The 22,082-nt window shown below is 32.4% G+C and overlaps 1 protein-coding gene and 1 non-coding gene across 2 annotated transcripts in view; one reads left to right on the plus strand and one right to left on the minus strand.

Moving 5' to 3' along the window:
- Positions 1–22,082, minus strand: part of Sdc (Syndecan) — a 298,382-nt gene that overhangs the window by 62,011 nt on the left and 214,289 nt on the right. The window lies entirely within an intron of this gene.
- On the plus strand, positions 13,563–13,635 carry TRNAV-AAC (transfer RNA valine (anticodon AAC)). The gene has a single exon. It is a non-coding gene; the product is annotated as a tRNA-Val (tRNA).

A 22,082-nucleotide genomic window follows, 5' to 3' on the forward strand; every position in this document is an offset into this window, starting at 1 on the left:
CTGGTTAGTAATCATTTATGATGACTTCGTTATCGATACACATTGGAAAGGGGGACTCTTTGATCAAACCATAGATTTTGTAGGACAAATATTTTTTCGAATAATTTAGATAATTATCTTGAGATTGAACAAAAAAAAACATTCAGTTAGTAATTTATATTTGAGAACCATCAAATCAAAATATTTTATCCTTTTTTCCTCTGGTAGCTACCACAATCGAGAGTTTTGTACATGAAATTATTGGGCATCTCATCAAAATAAAGCTACTCACGAAAAATTAGCTTGATAGTAATCACTTGCAAAAATGGGCGATGTATCCCGGACTATAAGCTATTGTATTATTTTGCCTAAAAAGGTAAAAGTAAAATTTTGCTAGGCTTTTTGTTTTCATTAAGGTATGACTAGTAGGTATATTTAAAAAAAAGTTATTTCAGAACTTATGTGAATGGAATAAACTTCATGTGTATTTACTCCCACAATATTTTTATATTCATTCTACGTTATCGGTTATATCACATATTACGTATGGTCATTAACCAGCCAGAAAAAAATTAGAAAAAATGTATCTTTATATCCCATTCCTTTTGTGCTACATACAAAAGAGCCCATTGAAAATACAATCCGCTCCAAAATGATATTCACGAAACGCAGCTGTAAGATTAAAACGAAAACGAAAGGAAAGCGATTCTTTTCATTTATTACGATAAATCACGGAAATGTACGTTTACAATTTATTATTTATGGACGACTTGCTAAATCTGAGGCTATTCTTACAGTTACAGAAAATATATTTTTTCTGAAATCTTTAGATTCTACGAATTTAATTTTTCGTGGATATTCCATCAAAATTAAATCATATCTTCACCTCTTATTAATTTCAATTATATTTCTAAGACCTTTGCATATACTCTATGACATTATAAAACAAACACAAGGACAAACAAACATGTATTTGTAATGTGCCCGCATGATCTTAGCCTATGTGTTTATAAACAGGGTGTGGTTAGCACTGCGCTGTTTGACATCACACCCCAGAGAATACGGGGTGTAAATCATATACACCATGCATTATAGGTATGGTATTAGGGCATGTAATATCGGAATAGTTTTGAATTCCGATATTGATTTCCGATATTGAGCTCAATATCGGAATTCCGATATTGATATCGGAATTGGACATATATGTTAAAAAGGTGGATTTTATTAATTAAAAACCTATTATAATCATATAATCTTTTATTTGGTATGAAAATAGTTATTTTACTGCTAAACAACTTAATTTAACTGACTCAAAATAAACATGTTTTAAGCAATACAATTTCTAAAATATAAAAACTTATATATAACTGTTTGATTTATTACACGACTAGTTGTTTTACTGCTAAAATACAAATTTAACTACAACAACACTAAAATGTAGTGTTACCTAGTAATAACCCAAAAGATATAAGTGACCTAGTATTTCTTCTCTGTCTTCAAACCTACACAACACATGGACTACAAATATATGGCTTTACCTATAATGCATCCAACGTAACTTCTGTGCTCAGTACATTCTGAATATCATACAATTAAAATAGCACTACTGGCCCTGGACCCGATCAAAGGGCCATGTCCAGACAATGTCCCGCCCATATTTCTTTCCCGTTGTGCAGACGTGCTGTCTGTTCTGTTCTGTCTGTCACTAATTTTTAATACTTCCCTAAATAATGGTTTGTTTCCATCAGTTTGAAAACAAGCTCGAATTGTTCCCATTTTTAAGAGTGGCAATCGTGAGCTCATTTCAAATTATCGCCCAATCTCCATTCTTTCTACCTTGTCAAAGGTTTTTGAATCAATGGTTTATGGTGTACTCTACAAGCATCTCTATAGTCTTCTTTATTTATAATCTTTATTGCATACAACACAAATACAAATTTCACACACACAGACAGGACATTAGATGCAAAGGGCGGCTTTATTGCTTCAAGCAATTTCTTCCAAGTAGCTTTCTTTCTGAATTCCAACATGGTTTCGTGGCTAAAAAGTCCACAAATACAAATCTTATCTCATATGTAAGTTACCTAATTGAGGCAGTTGATTAGGGTTACCAAGTCGACGCAATTTATACCGATTTCTCATAGGCCTTTGACAAGGTCGCCAGAATACACACACAGAGTTAAGAGGTGTTTACCTCTTAACTTTACAGTTCATGAAAGTGCCTGATGCACACAGCAGGTAAGACGCTTTGTTTCTCTGTGCGAGCGAATAAGCAAGTGAGTTATACGCTGTGAAAGAGTGAGATAGGCATACTGAAATGCGTCATTTCAATCACCACTATACCTATTTCTTTTTTTAAATCTGCCTAATTATTTAAATTGCCGCAAATTTTAACCTCAACTTAATGATTTAGCACTGAATAAAAAAAATATTAATTCCGATATAACGATATTGGATCACTCAGTATCGGAATTGTAATATCGTAATTTTCATTCCGAGATTCCGATATTGCGAGATTCCGAGATTCCGATATTCATGCCCTATATGGTATATGGGGCTATGTTTGAAGTTTAATTCACACTAGCTTTCCTAATAATTAACAATGTAAAAGAAAATTATTCTATAGTTAAACCTTCCTCGAGAACTACTCTATCTATCAATAAAATATACGAATCAAAACCTGTTGCACAGTTTTAAAGATCCAAGCATACACCTGACACCAGAGAAGATATACAGTGATACTGCTTACCTGCTCAGTAATTACATAGGCCTACGTTCCCGGTTCCACTAATATTTTAATACCTACGTATATATTTTGATATCCTCCTATATTGAAATTGGTTATTTAATATAAGTAACAGTGTAGGTACATACCTGTAACAAAATAATAAAAATATTAGATACAACCAACAACGATACATATGTAAATAGTCAATACATGTTGTTACTTAAATATAAAATACAGAATAATGGTTAGGGAGCCAGGTGCAAATTTGGTTAACTATTTCCTCTCAAGAGATAATTCGTCAGACGCATGAGAGTATAGTATTATAAAGCCTCGTGAACGTCAGCTGGCGCTCGGTTGGGGGGGTGAGCGGTTGTAGCCTCCCACGCACATAGGAAAAAAAATACATTCATTCATTCATTTCCTCTCAGCTAAAAATTTGTCAAATTGTAGCTAACCCAATATCTCAACGAAAAAAAATAGTCAGCTGGTTACAACATGGTGTATTATACGTCAGCTGGTGTCTCGAACATGAAAGTTAAATTTAAAGAAAAATTTATTTTCCGTTATATGTAACTGTGGATAAATATATATGTCAGCTGGCTGTATCTTGGTGGAAAAACCGTCAGCTGATACGGGAGGCTACAACCGCTCTTCCCCCCAACCGAGCTCCAGCTGACGTTCACGAGGCTTCATAATACTATACTTTGATGCATTTTACTAATTACCGCTTGAGAGGAACTTGGTCATAAAATCTGCTGCTGGCTCCCGGACCATAATTAAAAGAAGAATTTTATATTTTTGTCAAAAAACAGTGAATCCATTTCACACGACTGGACATAGGAAAATAACCGGTTCGTTTTTTAACAATTTTATATTGATATATGCGGACAACTTTTTGTTTCAAACAGTGTTTACGGAAGTTTTTACCGATTTCGTTAGTATTTCAAAATTCGCGAGAAACGAAAGTATAATAAAATAATCGTTTTATAAAAAAATATTTTAGCATAATCTACTTTCTTTGAAACATTTTTTGTAATGTTACATCTTATCTACTACAGAGTAGCAAAAAGTTAAAATAATTTGGAAAATCCAAAAGTGCACGCCTCATAATTTTTTTTTAATAAATATTTATTAATTATTATTTTTGTTTATTTAATAACAATTAAACCACATCGAATCAGACCCTGAAAAATGAAAGGGTTCTATTCCTGAGCATACTCAAGCGTAAGAGAAAAAAAAAGACTCGATTAGTAAAGTATTTCGGTCGCTATCGTGTTAACAAGAAAAAGGATCCGCACACACAGACACACGGACGTCCAAGACAGAACTTTTTTAAACTGTTTTTTAACTAGTTTAAATAACAAAAATGACATCAAAAATATCATGAACGTTAAAAATAGTGTTTTTTCTTAATATGTGTGTGTATGTATTATCTTACAAGTGCAATGTATGATACATAAAGACATTTTAAGTTTGAAAAATCAGATGTTTTGCGCGAAGTGACAGTAGTACCCACCTCAACGCTTCGCTTATGAGGCGTGCAATAACAACTTTAAAACTCATATCACCATTGACTCAAACCAACCGAACCTAATCTCATAAAGCTTTAGAAGATTGCATACTTATTAAAGAATGCACAAACAATTTATTTCGTGAAATACAATTTATATGAAAACCATCTTCTTATATATAAAATTCTCGTGTCACAATGTTAGTCTGCATACTCCTTCGAAACGGGTGGACCGATTCTCATAAAATTTTCTGTGCATATCGGGTAAGTCTGAGAATCGGCCAACATCTATTTTTCATATGTACCACGGGCGAAGCCGGGGCGGACCGCTAGTAATTTTATAACAAAAAGGAATTCTACAAAATCGTTTTGTATTTTCAACTACATAAACTACTTCAGTTCAGTCTGTATATTGAAGGTTTTTATTAATAATTATGTAGATAAATGAAAACGCGTTTGTCGGTTTATCCATCGTTCCCTCAGCAATGGAGGGACGGATGGACATTAGCATTAAGATAACTTTATGGGCCGGAGTGATATAGGTTACTTTTATTCGAAAAATACACATCTAAACAAATATTATAAAGTGGAAAGGTTTGATTTTTTGTTTGTTTGTTTGTTTGTATGAATTGAATAGGCTCCGAAACTACTTGGCAGATTTGAAAAATTCTTTCACTGTTGGAAAGCTACATCATTTCTGAGTGTCATAGGCTAGGTTTTATCCCGGAAATCCCACGGGAACGGGAACTATGCGGGTTTTTTTTTTTGAAAACGCGGGCGAAGCCGCAGGCGGAAAGCTAGTCCTTAATAAATTCTGTTTTATTTTGTAGAGACTATAAAGTGGTGCTGTTAAAAATAATTTGTTTTAGGTGTGAATGAAAAATAGAATGAATACCTACAGTGTTTTGTGCTCTGTTTTAGTTAATAATAAGTCAACAACCAGAACGCAAGTGTTTATTTCATAGAAATCTAAATAACAAGGCACTGTTATTTAGATTTCTATGGTTTATTTATTATCATGTAACTAGGTATATTTTGTTAATTTTTGATTGTTTTGAATACAACCTAAAAATACGGCTAAAGAAACGGTTCGCTACAAAAAAGTCATTCACGTTTGAGTGATGACAAAATCGTCAAGCATCTTGTAGTAAAAAGCTCTTGGTTTAATCCATCAGTCCTCGGAATCACAGACACAATAGAAAATCTATTGTGTCGCGCCCCGATCGGGCCTTACGGTGGTCAATGGGTTAATATCTAAATTTTCGATACCAATACTTCTTAAACTCAGTTTACCTAACGTTCCTCCCAATAAAATATGGTCAGATACAGCCAATAAAAACACTTGAGCGTTCGTTTAAATAAATTTAGTAACCTCAGTCATGGACCATGGTCCACGTGCGCGATTAGCGGCAAATCGCTCGCCGACCAATGGTCCGTGAAATCCGATAGTTCCCAATGTGGACAAACGTTCCGACCTATGGCTTTTAACTGCTTTGCTGTGCTTCCAATTGCAATAGAGTATCTATAAGTGTGCGAATTGGTCTAGTATCAGGTATAAGCGGTGCAGAATTAGTACTGCTCGGTAACATCACAGATCTGTAGTTTTTATGAATTTAAAGACGCTGCTATCTGCTGAAGGCTCGGTTGCCATTTATAAATTAATTTTGTGTCCTGTAAGTTTTACTAAAAATACTTACTAGGAAAAATTATGTGATGATATAGGTATCTACTGTAGGTAATAATTGGAAACTTGATAGCGTTATGTAAAAGTCGAAAAAATTACTTATAAAAGATATCATATTTGTTGTAGACAAACCTATTATAACATTAAATGTTGGCCGATTTATAAATTTTGCTCTCATAATGATATGGGTTAATACAAACCAACTGTTTGTGACGTTTTAATTACATAATACCATCCCTAAACCTTATCTACTAGAAAAAAAAGACAATGAAAACAATTCTTTATAACAAATTATAACGTTTTCATATTAATAAATCGTCTTGTTTTCACAAACAAGCATCGTTTTCCTTGCATTTCCTAGCTTCTTCAAAGTTTTTATAGTTAATGAGTTTTTGATGGTTGAGAGGAGAGCAAACTATGAAAACCGTGACAAAGCTCACACTTTTTCCATTCCGTAACCATTTTTATATTAAAACTACGTTCTGCTGACGTTTGTTTTTAAACTAACGTACTTATTTTAAAATAAAATTTGTGGAGCTGTAAAATTGTAGATCGTTTTTAGGTAGCACTAGATTTATTATCTCTATTTTATTTTTGTTAGAAATAAAAGTATTCTTCATTTCAAAACACATACATTATTAATTCGATTTTTTATACTTTTTTCAAGCGGTTGATGCAATTCTTTCAAACTCAAACAACTCAAACATTTATTTATTCAATTAGACTTCTTATAGAAGCACTTTTGAAACGTCATTACATATTTTTAACATTTACCACCGATTCGACCTGACCTTTATAGTTCACTATTAAAATTTATTTCCTTAAGTTTTTGTGACCTTATTAAACATTGTATTACTGTTATATTTATTAGATACAGTTATATTAAAAAGAACAAATAAACTAAATGACAATTCTCCAACAATAAGAGTATTGCTTTCAACAATATTCTTGGCTGATTGTCTACTGCACTTACAAATAAAATTGCATCGTTGTCTGGGAATAGCTTTTAAATGCGTAGATGCATCTAAAGATAATATTATCTTCTTCTTTATATTTATATTTTTATGGTAATTTTTGAATACTGTTACTGTTTATTTGAGTGGAAATGAATAAACTTTATTGCACAAAAATAAAAAACTTTAAACAAAAACTATTAATGTGAATGTGCAGTCATATAGCTAAAAATGGTTTTATTACATTGAGTTAGTCTTTAGTCAACATACACAGTAGAAAAGGGGTGCAAGAAAAGCCAACTTATTAACATTTCACAGATTTTTACTGGATCGTGCGAAATAAAAACGTATGTTTATTTAAACCGGCGTTAGTTTTAACTGAGTTGAAAGAATCTCAAGGCAAAAATTTCACATTTAGCGTGGCCTGCACTTGGAAGCGAACATGTACGCTGATTAAATTACACAGTTTCGCCTCGCAATACTGGCTGAGAGGGATTGTATAACTTTGAGGCCAAAGAATAGAGCCCTGAGCGACTCGCAGCCTTGTATTTTATTGTTTTACATTTTAAAATTTAAAATGTTTAATAATTGGCACTCCTTGCTGAGATGAGATTTTTAATTTAACGTAAATAAAATGATACTATTAGACATAGACATAGACATAGACACACATTTATACTATTTGATACACACATTTGATACTATTATAGGTAGATACTAAGCTAAGATACTAAGGAAAATTATAAAAAAATAGTCAATTTTATACACGAAATAAGTGCGGGATAAATTATTAGATTTACATTGAACATTTTGAAATTTTTATAGTTGCTAATTATAACTGTTTCTTACTGAATTATTTGTGTGATCCTATTTTTATTATTATTGTTCTTTAAAAAAACTCTATCGTATTGTAATCCATCAAACATGGCGATTTTAACGTATCTAAATTTAAATTAAGGCTGCAGTCTAGCAAAATTGCGTTTTCAACAAGTTATTTGACAATTTTTTCCCGGCTAATGAAATGATAAACTGAATTTTTTTTTCTTGTTTATCAATTAGTGTTATATACGCAATGCGCGTGAATTTTTTCACATTTATAAAGTTACTTTATGTTACCCTAATCAGGCCTTCAAAATAAGTCTCTTTCCCCCAAAGACATTTCGAGCTAAGTTTGTGCACTCACTACGTTGCAACCGATTACAATTTACACAATCTGATCAGCGCATTATTATCCTTATATAGTCGTTATTAAAAACTGCTGAATACAATTGCCGAAAAACTTATGATTTTCTTAATTAGAACGTTATAAATTCATTAAATTTCCCATTTTTTGCCTTACAAAATCTATTGATAAATACTGCTAAAAGTTACTTTTTCCATTAATTTATTCGAGTTGGTTGAAGACCAATGAGTATTAATCCTTTAAAAAAATTTTTTTTTGAATTTTGATAATTCTTTAAATATTAAAAAAATATTTAAAATAATTAGGAAAAATCCTAGCGAATTTCTTTAGTCGCGCTCCTTGGGCCGGAGCGTTCTGACGTGTGCTCTACGCTCGATTTTCCTTCATACCGAAGTGAAAGTTGCTCTACTTCATTAAATTTAATATTTTTGTTAATTGATTATTTTTATCTTAGTTTTGTGCAAATATTCGTATTTTTAAACATTTGATTTCGATATGGAAAATAAACGAAAAAAATACGCGTGTAACTACTAGAAAAAAAATTATCTTCGAACATAAAGTTAATGAAACCAAATAGATTGCAAAGGTGATTGGCAACAATTTCTTTATTTTACGGGGTGTCAGTAAAGGGATGTATATTTCTTTAAAACTAAAGTAAGCTCATAAATTTTCTTATAATATATTTTTTTTTGAAGTTCCAAAAATGTTTATTTTTCGTTTGAGAAATACGAAATATAATATAAACTTGTATTGAGAACTTGAACTTCCCAAGTTCATCCGGGGAAATCCCCATACGGGGAAAATGATTTGTTTACTCCAAAATTATATGCCGAGGTGTTTTAATTTTTTCTTCTAGTCATTTTCAACGTAGCGGCATGTTGTTTAATTATTAATTTTGTAACTTAAATACAGGATGTTGGTTTTATATTCTGATCTTACAGACGCGCTGACAAATTTAGTCCGCCATTTCTAGTTTAGTCCACCAACTCTAAGTATCAATATTAAAACGAATGGATTATCATCACATCATCAAAACTCAGATGTAATGGAAGATCACAATAACATAGAAAATTCAGTGGGTGTTGAGAACTAAACAAACACAAGTAACAGAGACGCGAAGAATAAAAAAAGAGGACGAAAACGATAATTCGTTGATGCTTTCCCTTTTCGACGTATTGTTAGGGTACATCACCAATCTGCAAAAAACAAAAGATGATTCCCAATTGCTGATTAAAAATGAAAAACAAATAATCGACAACAGTGGTGAAAATTTGCTGATCACAATGAAACATCCTTCAGTGGTAGCAGATTTACTCATTTCAAATGTATCGGTGAACAGCGTAAAGGAGAGGAGGACAGGAAAACATTATGAATGTGGATGGTGGATTGTATACAGGGTGTAATCGATAAGTATGTGCAGGCGATTATGACGTTATTATTGCAGGTATCAAAAAACTTAAAACTGATATCGAAATAACTTTACCTAATGAGCAAAATGACAATAATAACTTTTTAAAAGTATAACGAGAAATATCTAAAAAATTTACTTTATACACTCCCATATCAAAAAGGGAAAATGGGACTAGTAGAAGTTAAATGTCTAATTCCGGCAAAAGACATGAATGCGGAAGATGCGGTTAAAAAAAAATAATATTTGAAATACAATGCAAAAAATAACACTTTTGTCATAGATAAGAATCATGACTATTTTTTCTAAATTCAGGGACTACTAAACGTTGCAGAATGCAGAAGCAGAAGTCTGCTTATTTGCTGTTTGGACTGGAGTGAATAATTCGTTAAAAATAGAATATATAAAAAAGTATGTAACGTTTAGGCAAAATAAAATGATGGACCATTATCAAGATTTTACATAAATTGCCTACTGTCAGAATTCATTGATTCGAGACTTCAGCATTCGATGCCCATCAAGGACCCATCCTATATCATTCAAGCGATTGAAAAAAAAGAGATAAATCCAGTGCAACCGATAAAGCATCAGAATGCTAGCAAAAGATTTATTAGGTTTATCAATATAAATCTATATATTACACATAATATAATAAATCTGTAGAAGACGCGAAGACTGACATCCGCGCGGACGGAGTCGCGGGCGGAAGCTAGTCAGAAATAAATATCTTTTGTTTTCATTTAACACAAACATTACATTTTTTTTATTATATACAAAATTTGTTTATCCGTTTTATTAGTTAAACTGAACAACTTTCACTAAGAAACTAAGGTCGAAAAAAATGTATAGAGTTCTGCATTTTGTATGGAAAGCTTATTTTTTTTTTAAATTCGTCCAAATTTCTTTGTAAAAGTTGATCAGTTATATAAACATGAAGTTGAAGATATCAATAGAAAGTATTCGCAAATTTTGTGTACTGATAAAAAAAAAATCACCCGGTGTAATTTTCAGGAAAATTGCTTCAAATTGTCATTTTTGGTACTTATTACGAATATTAAATTATGCATACGAATGATTTAATTTTTAAAAATTAAGTGGAGCAACTTTCCCTTAGTACATTTGTATTATTTACATATAGGATGACAGGATGCATTTGTTTGCACTACTAGACCAAGCCCTTAAACTTTCAAAGCTAGGGCCCATAAACTACACAGTACACACTCGAGTAATAAAAGGAAATTGTAATTTGGACTCGCGCGTGATATTTCACACAATCAAGCTGCATGCACTGTTTCATTTCGCACAACTTTGCAAAGTTAACAGTTAAATGCGCTTCTCTTATTTGGCATGTATTGTCACTTATTGAGTTTGTGCTTATTTTTCTAGTAAATAATATGAATACAAAAACTATAAATCTGTTCTACAACTACTATAATCTATTCGTAAAACTGAAATATTCATCTTCATTCATGAGACAGAGAAAGCGACTTTGTTATATACTACTAGCTGCGCTCCGCGGTTTCACCCGCGGGGCTCCGCTCCTGTTGATTTTAGCGTGAAGATATATAGCCTATAGCCTTCCTCGATGAATGGGCTATCAAACACCGAAAGAAGTTTTCAAATCAGACTCGTAGTTCCCGAAATAAGCGCGTTCAAACAAACAAACAAACTCTTCAGCTTTATAATCTTATATATAAAATTCTCGTGTCACAATGTTAGTCTGCATACTCCTCCGAAACGGGTGGACCGATTCTCATGAAATTTTCTGTGCATATCGGGTAAGTCTGAGAATCGGCCAACATCTATTTTTCATATGTACCACGGGCGAAGCCGGGGCGGGCCGCTAGTATTAGTATACTATTATAAAGGCGAAAGTTTGTAAGTATGGATGTATGGATGTTTGTTACTCTTTCACGTAAAAACTACTGAACCGATTACAATGAAATTTAGCACACACATAGAGGGTAACTTGGATTAACAGATAGGATAGGTTTTATCCCGGAAATCCCACGGGATCGGGAACTATGCGGGTTTTCCTTTGAAACGCGGGCGAAGCCGCGGGCGGAAATCTAGTATTAGTATATAGTAGTGATTAATAAATACGCAACATAACATTTAATTATAAACCTGTGAACAGCATTCAGTATGTAGTTAACAACTTATAACTGGGAGTTAATTGTCGCCTCTAAGTTCGTAGTGTTTCGAGCGGTGTAGCGAAAATTACTTTATGTCCAACTAATGTAAGAGATTTACATACAGGAGCGTTTAATGGAATACCTACAATGTTACCTAGATACCTGTGTTTAGTAGTAGTTTGGTAGTATTTACTTGAGACTTCGGGCTTAAGAATGATAAACTGACAGTATGAACAATGCTAAAACACTAGCTTTGAAGTAGTGAACTAAATAAATAATAAAGTGAATATTTTAAATATAAAAATACATCGAAAGTTATTAATTTGTAGAAAAGTGAGTCTGCTTTTATGTAAATCGATTAATAAGAAGGTACTTTGAGAGATTTCTAGATTCTCCTATACGAAAACGTGAAATAAGCGCTAAGAATCTTCTAGCATTTATGAAAACATTTATTAAAATACGAAGGTACAAGACGACGCGTCGTCCTATCACAAAGTGTCATATATTCTATAGATTCAAAGCACTAAGAAGAGAATACAATGTACAAAGTAGGTATGCTAAAATAACAGTTATGTGCAAGCTCCCAATTCCCATACAGATTAAACATACTACTGCAATCGTGAAATTAAATTACTCAGCTCGGAGTCCGAGTCCTTGGGGTCTAACGTCTGTTTTGTATCAAATAATTCAGGTTCGTGTATGATTATTATTATAATACGAGAATCTATTGTAACTAGAAATTATTAAGAAATGTGACGTTGTTTAAATATTTAGAAGTGAAAATTAATACGAAAAAGTTAGTAGTGTGAATTGCGGTACTGTAACTAAACGTATTATATTAAAAAAATTGAATAGTTTTGATCTAATAGTTCTGAAAAGTTATTAAAGTTAAAATTAACACTGAATCTACTGCTGCTTTTATTCTAAGAAAATTTAAAAAAAAGTTTAACTCGTTCACAAGTTTGGTTTCGATCCCTTACGAAAAGCACCGAGAGAAAAAATAAAAAAATGAATGTATAAACGCGAAACACAACCATATCAGATAACGTTGTTAAAATAAAATATCCTACATGAAATATTTGCACTGTATATTAATTGTCAGACGATTTTTATGAGACTACAAATTAAAGTAAAAAAATATATAAAATGATACATCAAAAGGCTTCATGTAATTCTGAACCGTAACAAAATATAATATGTTTTAAAAACATAGCGGGTCATAAATTTTCATTCCGCGAAGCGAGATAAAAACTTTTGATATAATTAGATTAAATGCAATATTGAAATTTATTATAATGCTTTACTCTTTAGTATTTATACAGAAGTTTTGTTGGCGTTGAAGGATTCATTTTATTTTATAACTAGCTGTGCCCCGCGGTTTTACCCGCATTGCTGTGCTCCTGTTGGTCTTAGCGTGATGATATATTATATAGCCTTCCACGATAGGTAAATGGGCTATCTAACACCGAAATAATTTTTCACATCGGACCAGTAGTTCCTGAGATTAGCGCGTTCAAACAAACAAACTCTTCATCTTTATAATGTTATAGTACCTATAGATACTATAGGATAAACCAGTTGTTGTTGTTTTAAGTACCTTAATAAAGCAGTTACACCAATATGTTAATACCCATTAGGTTTTTTACATGACAGGAGCTAAAAAAAAGAAGTATAAATGGTGTAGGTATTACTCTGTAACAATATTTTTACAGCTGAAATATCAATTCCACTGAAGGTACCTATTAAATCGGTCCCCACACGAGGTATAAATTTGTAAAGTAGAATCTCTCTCGTATAAAACTTATTTACGAAAAGATATTTCGATAAAAATCACTGAGCCTGAAAATTAAAAATTTAGGACTTTCCCTTGCGTAAGAATTCAGAGAAAAATTAGGATTTTATTAACAAGATTGTTACATAAGGCAACATTGGTTTATGTTCAGTATTATAATATGATAGTTACTTTTGACACGTGCAAATAAGTTTCCGTGGTGTAGCGGTTATCACATCTGCCTAACACGCAGAAGGCCCCCGGTTCGATCCCGGGCGGAAACAATTTTTGTAATATGTATATTTTTTTTCTATAAATTATTACGTCGTATATTATATGCAAAAAATAACATACCAATCGAAGCTTTCGAAAATCAATTATAAACATACGCACATAAATGTTTTAACATACTTTAGATATTTATGTTAGTATCTAAGCAATCTTATTATTTTTAATTAGTAAATCACGAAATACAAAATAAATTGAACAAGTGCTATTATAGGTATGAATAAATACAATGGAACGTCCGCGTCATTGCAAATTCCTAACAATCTAGTCAAATTAAAAACAGAACAACTTCTACCTTCCGTCAATATAAATAGCATTCAAAATTAAATGATACAGATTAGCAACTAGCAACTAATTTCAAAACTTCGTCCACACAACTGCACTTCTGCCATAATTAATTATCCTTTGCGCTTTTAGAATTCAGCTGGCTCAGCTGCAACATCTAGCTTATTCATTATAGTATTAATGTTTTACGGTGCATTTGCATCAAACGAGCGAATGCACATTCTAACCCCACTATTTCAAATTACATATTTAATTATTAAGCTATTGCATAGCTTCTATCGCGGGCCTTGAGCGCGGGGACCAAATCGAGCAATTCCGTAACGAAAAAACCTCACGCTCCCCACTCCGACGGACTCGGAGGTGTGGCTTGAAGGCATGCTATGCAATAGCTTTACCGCGGCAGTCCCCGAGTGCCACACGTCTTTTTTTTGCCGTGCCTCTCGATGTAAGCCAGAAGGGCTTCTACATCCAAACGCGGACGCGTGGGTGAACTGCAGGTTCACCCTGGTAGCGACCCAACTTGACGGGGATCACGAATCTCGGCTTGGGCTGTCGCTTTAGTGGAGGAGGCCGGAAGGGGACGGGGCAATGTTCTAATACTGAACAACACTGAAACGTTTTCCTTTACACAAAGAGATCACGAAAGAATGCTTTTGCTCTAGCTCTATGTTCGTTTGATGTAAATGCACCATTATACGAGGATTAGATACGAAATTGGGTCTTAGCACAGACATATTAGTGTCGATATTACATTGTATTTGGTAAAGTGATTTAAGCAATGGATTTAATAAGATACTAACGTTTTGAATGCGCGCTTATGATCCAACTTCGTAACATTGTTACGAATTTTTAAACATGATTACAAATGAATTATTCATAAAGTTTTCGTAATCTTTGCATGTTTAATGTTAGATTTTCTCTTTAAGAATAATAATTATTTATAAATAAACAACTCGACTTTCATCGAAAATTTATCAGAAAACCATTTCTGCCGAGAATATTAGTTTTCTGAATTAAAACTCTTCTGATCGAGTTTTCAAAGAGTTTTCAATGTGAAACAAATTTAATTCACATTTCTTAATAGATATTTTGTTTTTATTAAAGGAATATTTTTTATTAACAATTGCCTAGAAAGTATTTAAATCGTTAGATAACATCTTTAAGCCATCCTCCGAAGCAATCAAGCAATTCCTCCTCTATCTTTCCAATATAAGTAAACAAGACTTTACATCGTAACAAACACACAAACAAAAAAGAGCGTGTGTGCCGAGTGCATGTGTCAGAAGTTTAACTTCTGTGGCAAGATTCAAAGATACCAAAATCGTCGTCTTACTCCATGACGTGACTGTATTGGCACTTGCCACACGACCTATGAAATTTTGCTCTCAACGCGCCTAAAAAAACTTCACTTAAAAAAATCTTTTCTATATTTACTATACCTAGATAAAAATACATTAAGTAACAACTCGCGAAAATGCCAAGCAAGAATTCTGCAACCTCGACCAATCGTCTTACAAAACTGTTAAAAACGAATTTCAAGATATTCCTATGATAAATGTCTTTGACGAAATAGTTTCTAGATTATCCGCGCATTTCTCTTAAACGGGAATAAACCGGTTTAATGAAAAATACCGGGCAAGTTTTGCATTCACTACAATTAATTGCGCCGAATACCACTTTAGTGAAATGGGCTCTTGATGCACTTTTGTTTATTCTATTTTGATTAGAACTCAATTGCTATGTTATGAGTAGGTGGTAATGGAGCGAATTTTAAAGTATGTAGTTTTAACATTTTTCTTTTACTTACCTTTTTAACTGAGCAAAAAACAGTAACAAGGTATTCAAAATACATAAATGCCTAACAAATAATAATGGAAAGGCTTTCTAAAGGTATTCTTTTTATAGAATTTAATATAAAAGTAATAAAAATATTTAAACTAAATGATTTTTTCGTCTAGAAAATTACATTGCCCGTTTTAATGATAATTCTAATACATAATTATATTTAATATTTTTGTTAGTTTTTAAATTTATTTATTATTAAATATGCATAACCAATAACCATGTAATTTCGTCAGTTATAATTTAATTCGGCCATGAATGTCGATACAAGAATAATGAACTCATTACCTTTTGGCTTATGGACTGTTATTCCGCAGTTCCGATCGGATTACTGGTGATGTCGAGTGTTATAAATAAATTATTTTATACACGCGGTTTAACCATAATTCAAAAAGTCAATCGACGCGTTACAATGTAGTATAATTCGCATCATAGTGTAATTTGCATCAAAAGAGTCAATTAATGTATCGAAAACATTTTTTTCCTAATTTTAAATAGTGATTTAATCTAAAATCGAAGTAAACATGTAGATTATTTAATCCGTAAATCAGGGTAATTAAAAACTTTTTAATCATCTCTATCTTATTTTAGATAACCTGTAAACAATATGCTTCACAATTAGGAAAACAGTCACAAAACATTTCTTACACACTAGTTATTTTTTTAAACAACATAGTAGTTTCAAACATTTATTACACACTAGTTATTTTCATAAACAACATATCAACCTATCTAGCATACAACCTTAACAACATAGTACGATACTCCATTACTCCATATCGTATAACCGAGACACCGAGCACGCTTCGACAAATGAGAGAAGACAACGCTTTCAAAATAATGAAACAGTACACAATTGGAAATTTATAGCAGTGCGAAGTTTTGACAGGCTTTTAAATAATAAACTTCTCTAGTGACTTGAGACGGCGTGACAGCGGGAGCATCTTGGATAAACATTTATCGTTATAATCAGGCTATTTTGTGTTGTATAGAATTTTGAAAATTATTGTCGCGTAAGTAGCTAGAAGAAGAATAGCTTTATATAAAGATACTGTTATTTATAAAGATACCAATTGAAAATTAATAACAAATAGTGAATATAAAGGTTAATTATCAAGAACTGCTACGATACATTCAACGGCTACAGAATAAAACTTTCAATTATTTTTTTCTCCTGTACACAAACTCACACTCAAACATTACCCACACGCAAGGAATAGAAAACTTTTAGAAACGATTTTGAATTATCATAATACAGTAATAAATATGTAATTTAAAGTATGTTAGAAACGCATATAACCTTAACATTAATACGAAACGAAACTTCAGTACAGATTAGTTTTCATACCTACGGTTAAACTACAAAAGAATAACATACATAAAAAATAATTGCCGCAGCAAACAATACAGTTTTAAGAGTGCGAGATGCAGGTTCTCAGGGTGCAGAGTGACAAGCGAATAAATTAAAGATGGATGCCACACTCTGGTTTGTTTGTTCTCATCTTAATTGTTTGCGAGATTTTCATTATTCCTCGTGTGCTCGTACTTTTGTGTATATTGGCGTCAACTTTGAAATGCTCAAAGCATTTCAAAGTGTGTGTTGCTGAGATAATGTTAAATTGTATTGTTATTTTAATTGTTAGGGTAATGATATTAAATATTTGTCAAATATAATCTGGTTCAAACTTGAATGATTTGTTTCGGTTTCATTTAGTAGAGGAGACGTTAGGAGGTTATCTGGCTATCAGATTGGTGAAGGTCGATCCTCACCGGCTCTTAGACCATAATAAGCATTGATAAATTGATGAAAAATAGCATTTATAGTTTTATCTAATAAAGTATTTAAGGAAGTTATTTCTTTATGTAATTTCACACTTTTACCGTAATGCTGATGAAAATTTATAATAAAAATAGCACAACATACATTACAAATTTCTATGGCCGCGATCCAAACCAAAGAATATGGCCTTCTGTGAAAATATATGAACAGTTCATAACAATATAGATGGGCCTACGATGCCAACAGCTACGCTCGTAGACAGCTCGTAGCCGTAGCTATGCCGTAGGCAATATGTGTTTAAAAATTAAAAATAAAATATTAAATATAACATAAAGGAGGGGAAAAGCTATTTTTTATATTAATAATGTGTTTTTAATTGATAAACAGATAACTGACGTATTAGTCGTTTTATAAGTAGGTAAGTTTTATAGTAGGTAGTCGACAAACGTAGTACTGCCAGTTCGGCCTAATCAATTTGCAGTATGGAATATACTTTACGACTTTCCAACCTACCATATTTATACACAAAATAATCATAATAATCGATCAAGTCTATTTTATTTCAATTACTGCGAAACAGGAGTTCTACCTACACATGCAAATAACCTAAAACTCTATATCCCCCTAAACAAAAACGTTATACATGACCTTAGCTAAACCACGGTCCAATTAACGTTGTGACCAGAGCACACCAAGTTTTAATGACCCCCGCGAAGACTCGAGCGTTGTTTAATTTAATAGCCCGTGTTGAAGGCTCTTGTACACGGCCAGGTGGATGGTTAGTGTTTGTGTGAGGGTACAATATAATTTGCTTATACAATACTAGTTACTGCCAGCGGTTTCACTCGCGTAAATAGTAAATTAATTGCTAGGGAATTTGGTGTTTGTGCGCGGTAAAATGTAGCCTATCTCTCTAGCCTTATTTTATTTATGTTGATTTTGTGATATATAGGGATGTATATCACAAAATCAACGTGAAAGAAAGATAAACAAACAAATTTTCTTTAATAATGAAAAGCTGCCCCGGCTCCACTCGGAGTCAGAGAATGACATATAAGTTAAGTTATATTTTAATTTTAAATAATGCTTTTATTATTTAGGTTATAGCAGTAGAAATACTTAAAAAAACAAAGATACAAAGAACAGAATTGTCAAAGTTATATCCGTACTAATATTATATAAATGCGAAAGTAACTCTGTCTGTCTGTCTGTCTGTTACTCAATCACGCCTAAACTACTGAACCAATTGTCATGAAATTTGGTATGGAGATATTTTGATACCCGAGAAAGGACATAGGCTACTTTTTATCCCGGGAAAATGACGCAATCCCGTTCCCGAACTATGCGGGTTTATCTTTGACTGCGCAGGCGAAGCCGCGGGCGGAAACCTAGTCATTTATAAAGAAAGCCTTATAGAAAGCTTGTAATTGTGAACAAATATTTGTTGTTTAATGATGTATAAAACCATTTGTGGATTTAAAAGTTGGTACACAAATAATTTATTTATACAGATTAACAAACGTGGTTTTATATCCCCAGTTGAAACGGGCCAGGGCGGACGATAAATGATAAAATAAGCCATTCTAATTCGCCCAAAAAACGCGAAAGGAAAATTGATTATATACTTAGTAGCTGTTAATTTCAAAGATACAAAAAAAAATGTTCGTCGGTATTATCAGATGTGGAATTACTTGGTTTTTCTCAGTAACTGATACGGTTACTCAGTGAAACTTGGTTAAGTGGGACCTGGATAAGTGAGAAACCTCCATAACTGGAACTCATGCTGAGGTCCCAACACTTTGGCACTGAATTACCTCTGTTAGTGGGACGAGGTAAACCTCTATATCTGGGATTTGTTCTTTCGATTTATCATCATAGTTACCTCTATAACTGAGTCAGCGAGTAAATTTTATATGCATAAACCTCTGTAACTGAGATAACATTGTTTGTTTACTCATTCTTATTCTACCCACAAATTATTTTATTTAATTATCGCACATGTATAACTGAAATAACCTGTATTCTCACCTCTATTAATGGAACCCTCTGTAAATGAGACAGATATTTATTTATACCTGTATATCTGAGACACTGGGTAAGTGGAATACCTCTATAAGTGAAACGAAATTGCAGGTCCCTTGATGTCTCACTTAACCAGGTTTCACGTAATAGTTCTTTTCTATAGTATTTTTGCAAGAAACAGTGTAAGCAACATCTTCTTAAAATACGTTCATTTTTTTGTAAAGGATATTCTTTCATCTAGGAAATAAATGGATGATTAAGAAAAGAATTACTATCACAAGAACATAATCTTTACTCAAAATACATTTAGTTTAATTACAAACAAAGTACAATAAAGACACGTAATAACTCAAGCATTGGATATTAATTTTCCTGCGCACATGTTCAATAAATTGGCCTCGCTCCATACGGCTCTCAAATATCTCTGCTGTTCTCAAAATAATATTATATTAATATAGATACATAAAAACTTGTATCATGTTGTATAAAAAATAATATTAGCAATTCTATTTATAAGATACTAGCGGTCCGCCCCCCCTTCGCCCGTGGTACATATTTCGCAATAAAAGGTAGCCTATGTTCTTTCTCAGGGTCTAAAGATTATTTGTGCCAAATTTCATCAAAATCGGTCCAGTAGTTTATGCGTGAAAACCATACATACATACATACAAACCTTTCCTCTTTATAATATTAGTATAGACAAAGTTGAGTATTTATAATTTTCAGTTGCATACTATCTACTATTTGCATTATAAAAATAATATGCAACGTTAGATATCTACATTTATTTACGTTGAATAAACACGAAATATCCTTATTAATCCATACTAATATTATAAATGCGAAAGTAACTCTGTCTGTCTGTCTGTTACTCAATCACGCCTAAACTACTGAACCAATTTGCATGAAATTTGGTATGGAGATATTTTAATACCCGAGAAAGGACATAGGCTACCTTTTATTGCGAGATATGTACCACGGGCGAAGCCGGGGCGGACCACTAGTAATATTATAAATGCGAAAGTACCTCTGTCTGTCTGTCTGTTACTCAATCACGCCTAAATTACTTAACCAATTTTCATGAAATTTGGTATGGAGATAATTTGATACCCGAGAAAGGACATAGGCTACTTTTTATCCCGGGAAAATGACGCAATCCCGGAAATCCCACGGTACGGGAACTATGCGGGATTTTCATTGACTGAGCGGGCGAAGCCGCGGGCGGAAAGCTAGTATAATATAAAGCCATCAAAACAAGTCGAAATCTAAAAGCTCCCGAAGAAAGGCAATAAACTAAACAATTTAAAAGGAATTATACTTTTATCTAAACGTTTTATGTCTCTTTAGATAACTTCCAGACGGATTGAAGGAAAGTAAAAAAGTGCTTAAAGTTGTAAAAAATCCTTGCTGCGCAGTTATTCTGAGAACAGCATTAATTTTACTGTACTTGTTTTTACTTATACATTTATTTTATTTTTGGGATTGAGTAGGGTTGTCAAAGGCAACATATTAAAGAATTATAGCTCAAATTATTACTTTCTTTTCAAAGTATTATTGTCTTTCTTAATGTTTTAGTGAACAAATTGTATAAAGAGCTTATTATCTAAAACTTTCAACCCACTTATAGCGCCATCTTGAGTTTTAAAGTGCGTAATGAAACCGAATACAGCGTCTTAGAATTAGTGGCAACCCTAATTCCGAGGCTTTTAAACCGAATAATTTACACGTGCGCCAACTTTTAATAGGAAAACTTGTCCGAAGTCTCATTACTATTGATATTCAGATGTCGAATTAATTTTGTTTGTATAATTGAAAGGCGGTTTTCTTAATTCAATACTTAATAGAAAATGGAACTAAGAAATAGAAATTACATTTAAAAATTTGTCAAACGCACAGCTACTATGAAGATGGAGTTTATTTTTATTCAGAAGGATTAAGGAATTTGTTTCATTGTTCAATAGTCAATTGTATTGTTCTTCGTAAGTGTAAAACATTTCTTGATTATATTACTGCTCAATATATAACAGACGATGTCGTTAACAGCATATAATAGGAATCAATCAAAGATTATGTTCTATGTGAACTTTGCAGATAAACCATTATTTTCACTACAAAAGCAAATTCAACCTATGTTGTCATTTTATAACCCAGTTTAATTTATTACTGGCAATCAAAATTTATGTTCTGTGCAACATATTTAAAACGAAACAAAATATATTATTTCATGGCCAGAGAAAGATTTATATTCATATTTGAAATAAATTTTACTATCTGACATTGTCACAAAATGTGAAAAATGTGTATGATTTAAAAGTTAAATTTTATTGCATCCTTTAATTTTGTTTCAACACTAAATACTTTAACAAAATTAAATATCTATCTATATTTAATTGATAGGTAAAAACCTCAGGTTATATGTATAAGATGAAGGTAAACACATCTGTAAGGCAGTCGGTACCTATATTTTGTGGCTATCATAAGGTAACGCTGTGAATGTACAGCGTTACCTTATGA

This window comes from Colias philodice, chromosome 6, assembly GCF_061535455.1.
Source record: "Colias philodice isolate Cphi_HAF_F1 chromosome 6, ilColPhil1 Martin Lab GWU primary, whole genome shotgun sequence".
NCBI classification, from domain to species: domain Eukaryota; kingdom Metazoa; phylum Arthropoda; class Insecta; order Lepidoptera; family Pieridae; genus Colias; species Colias philodice.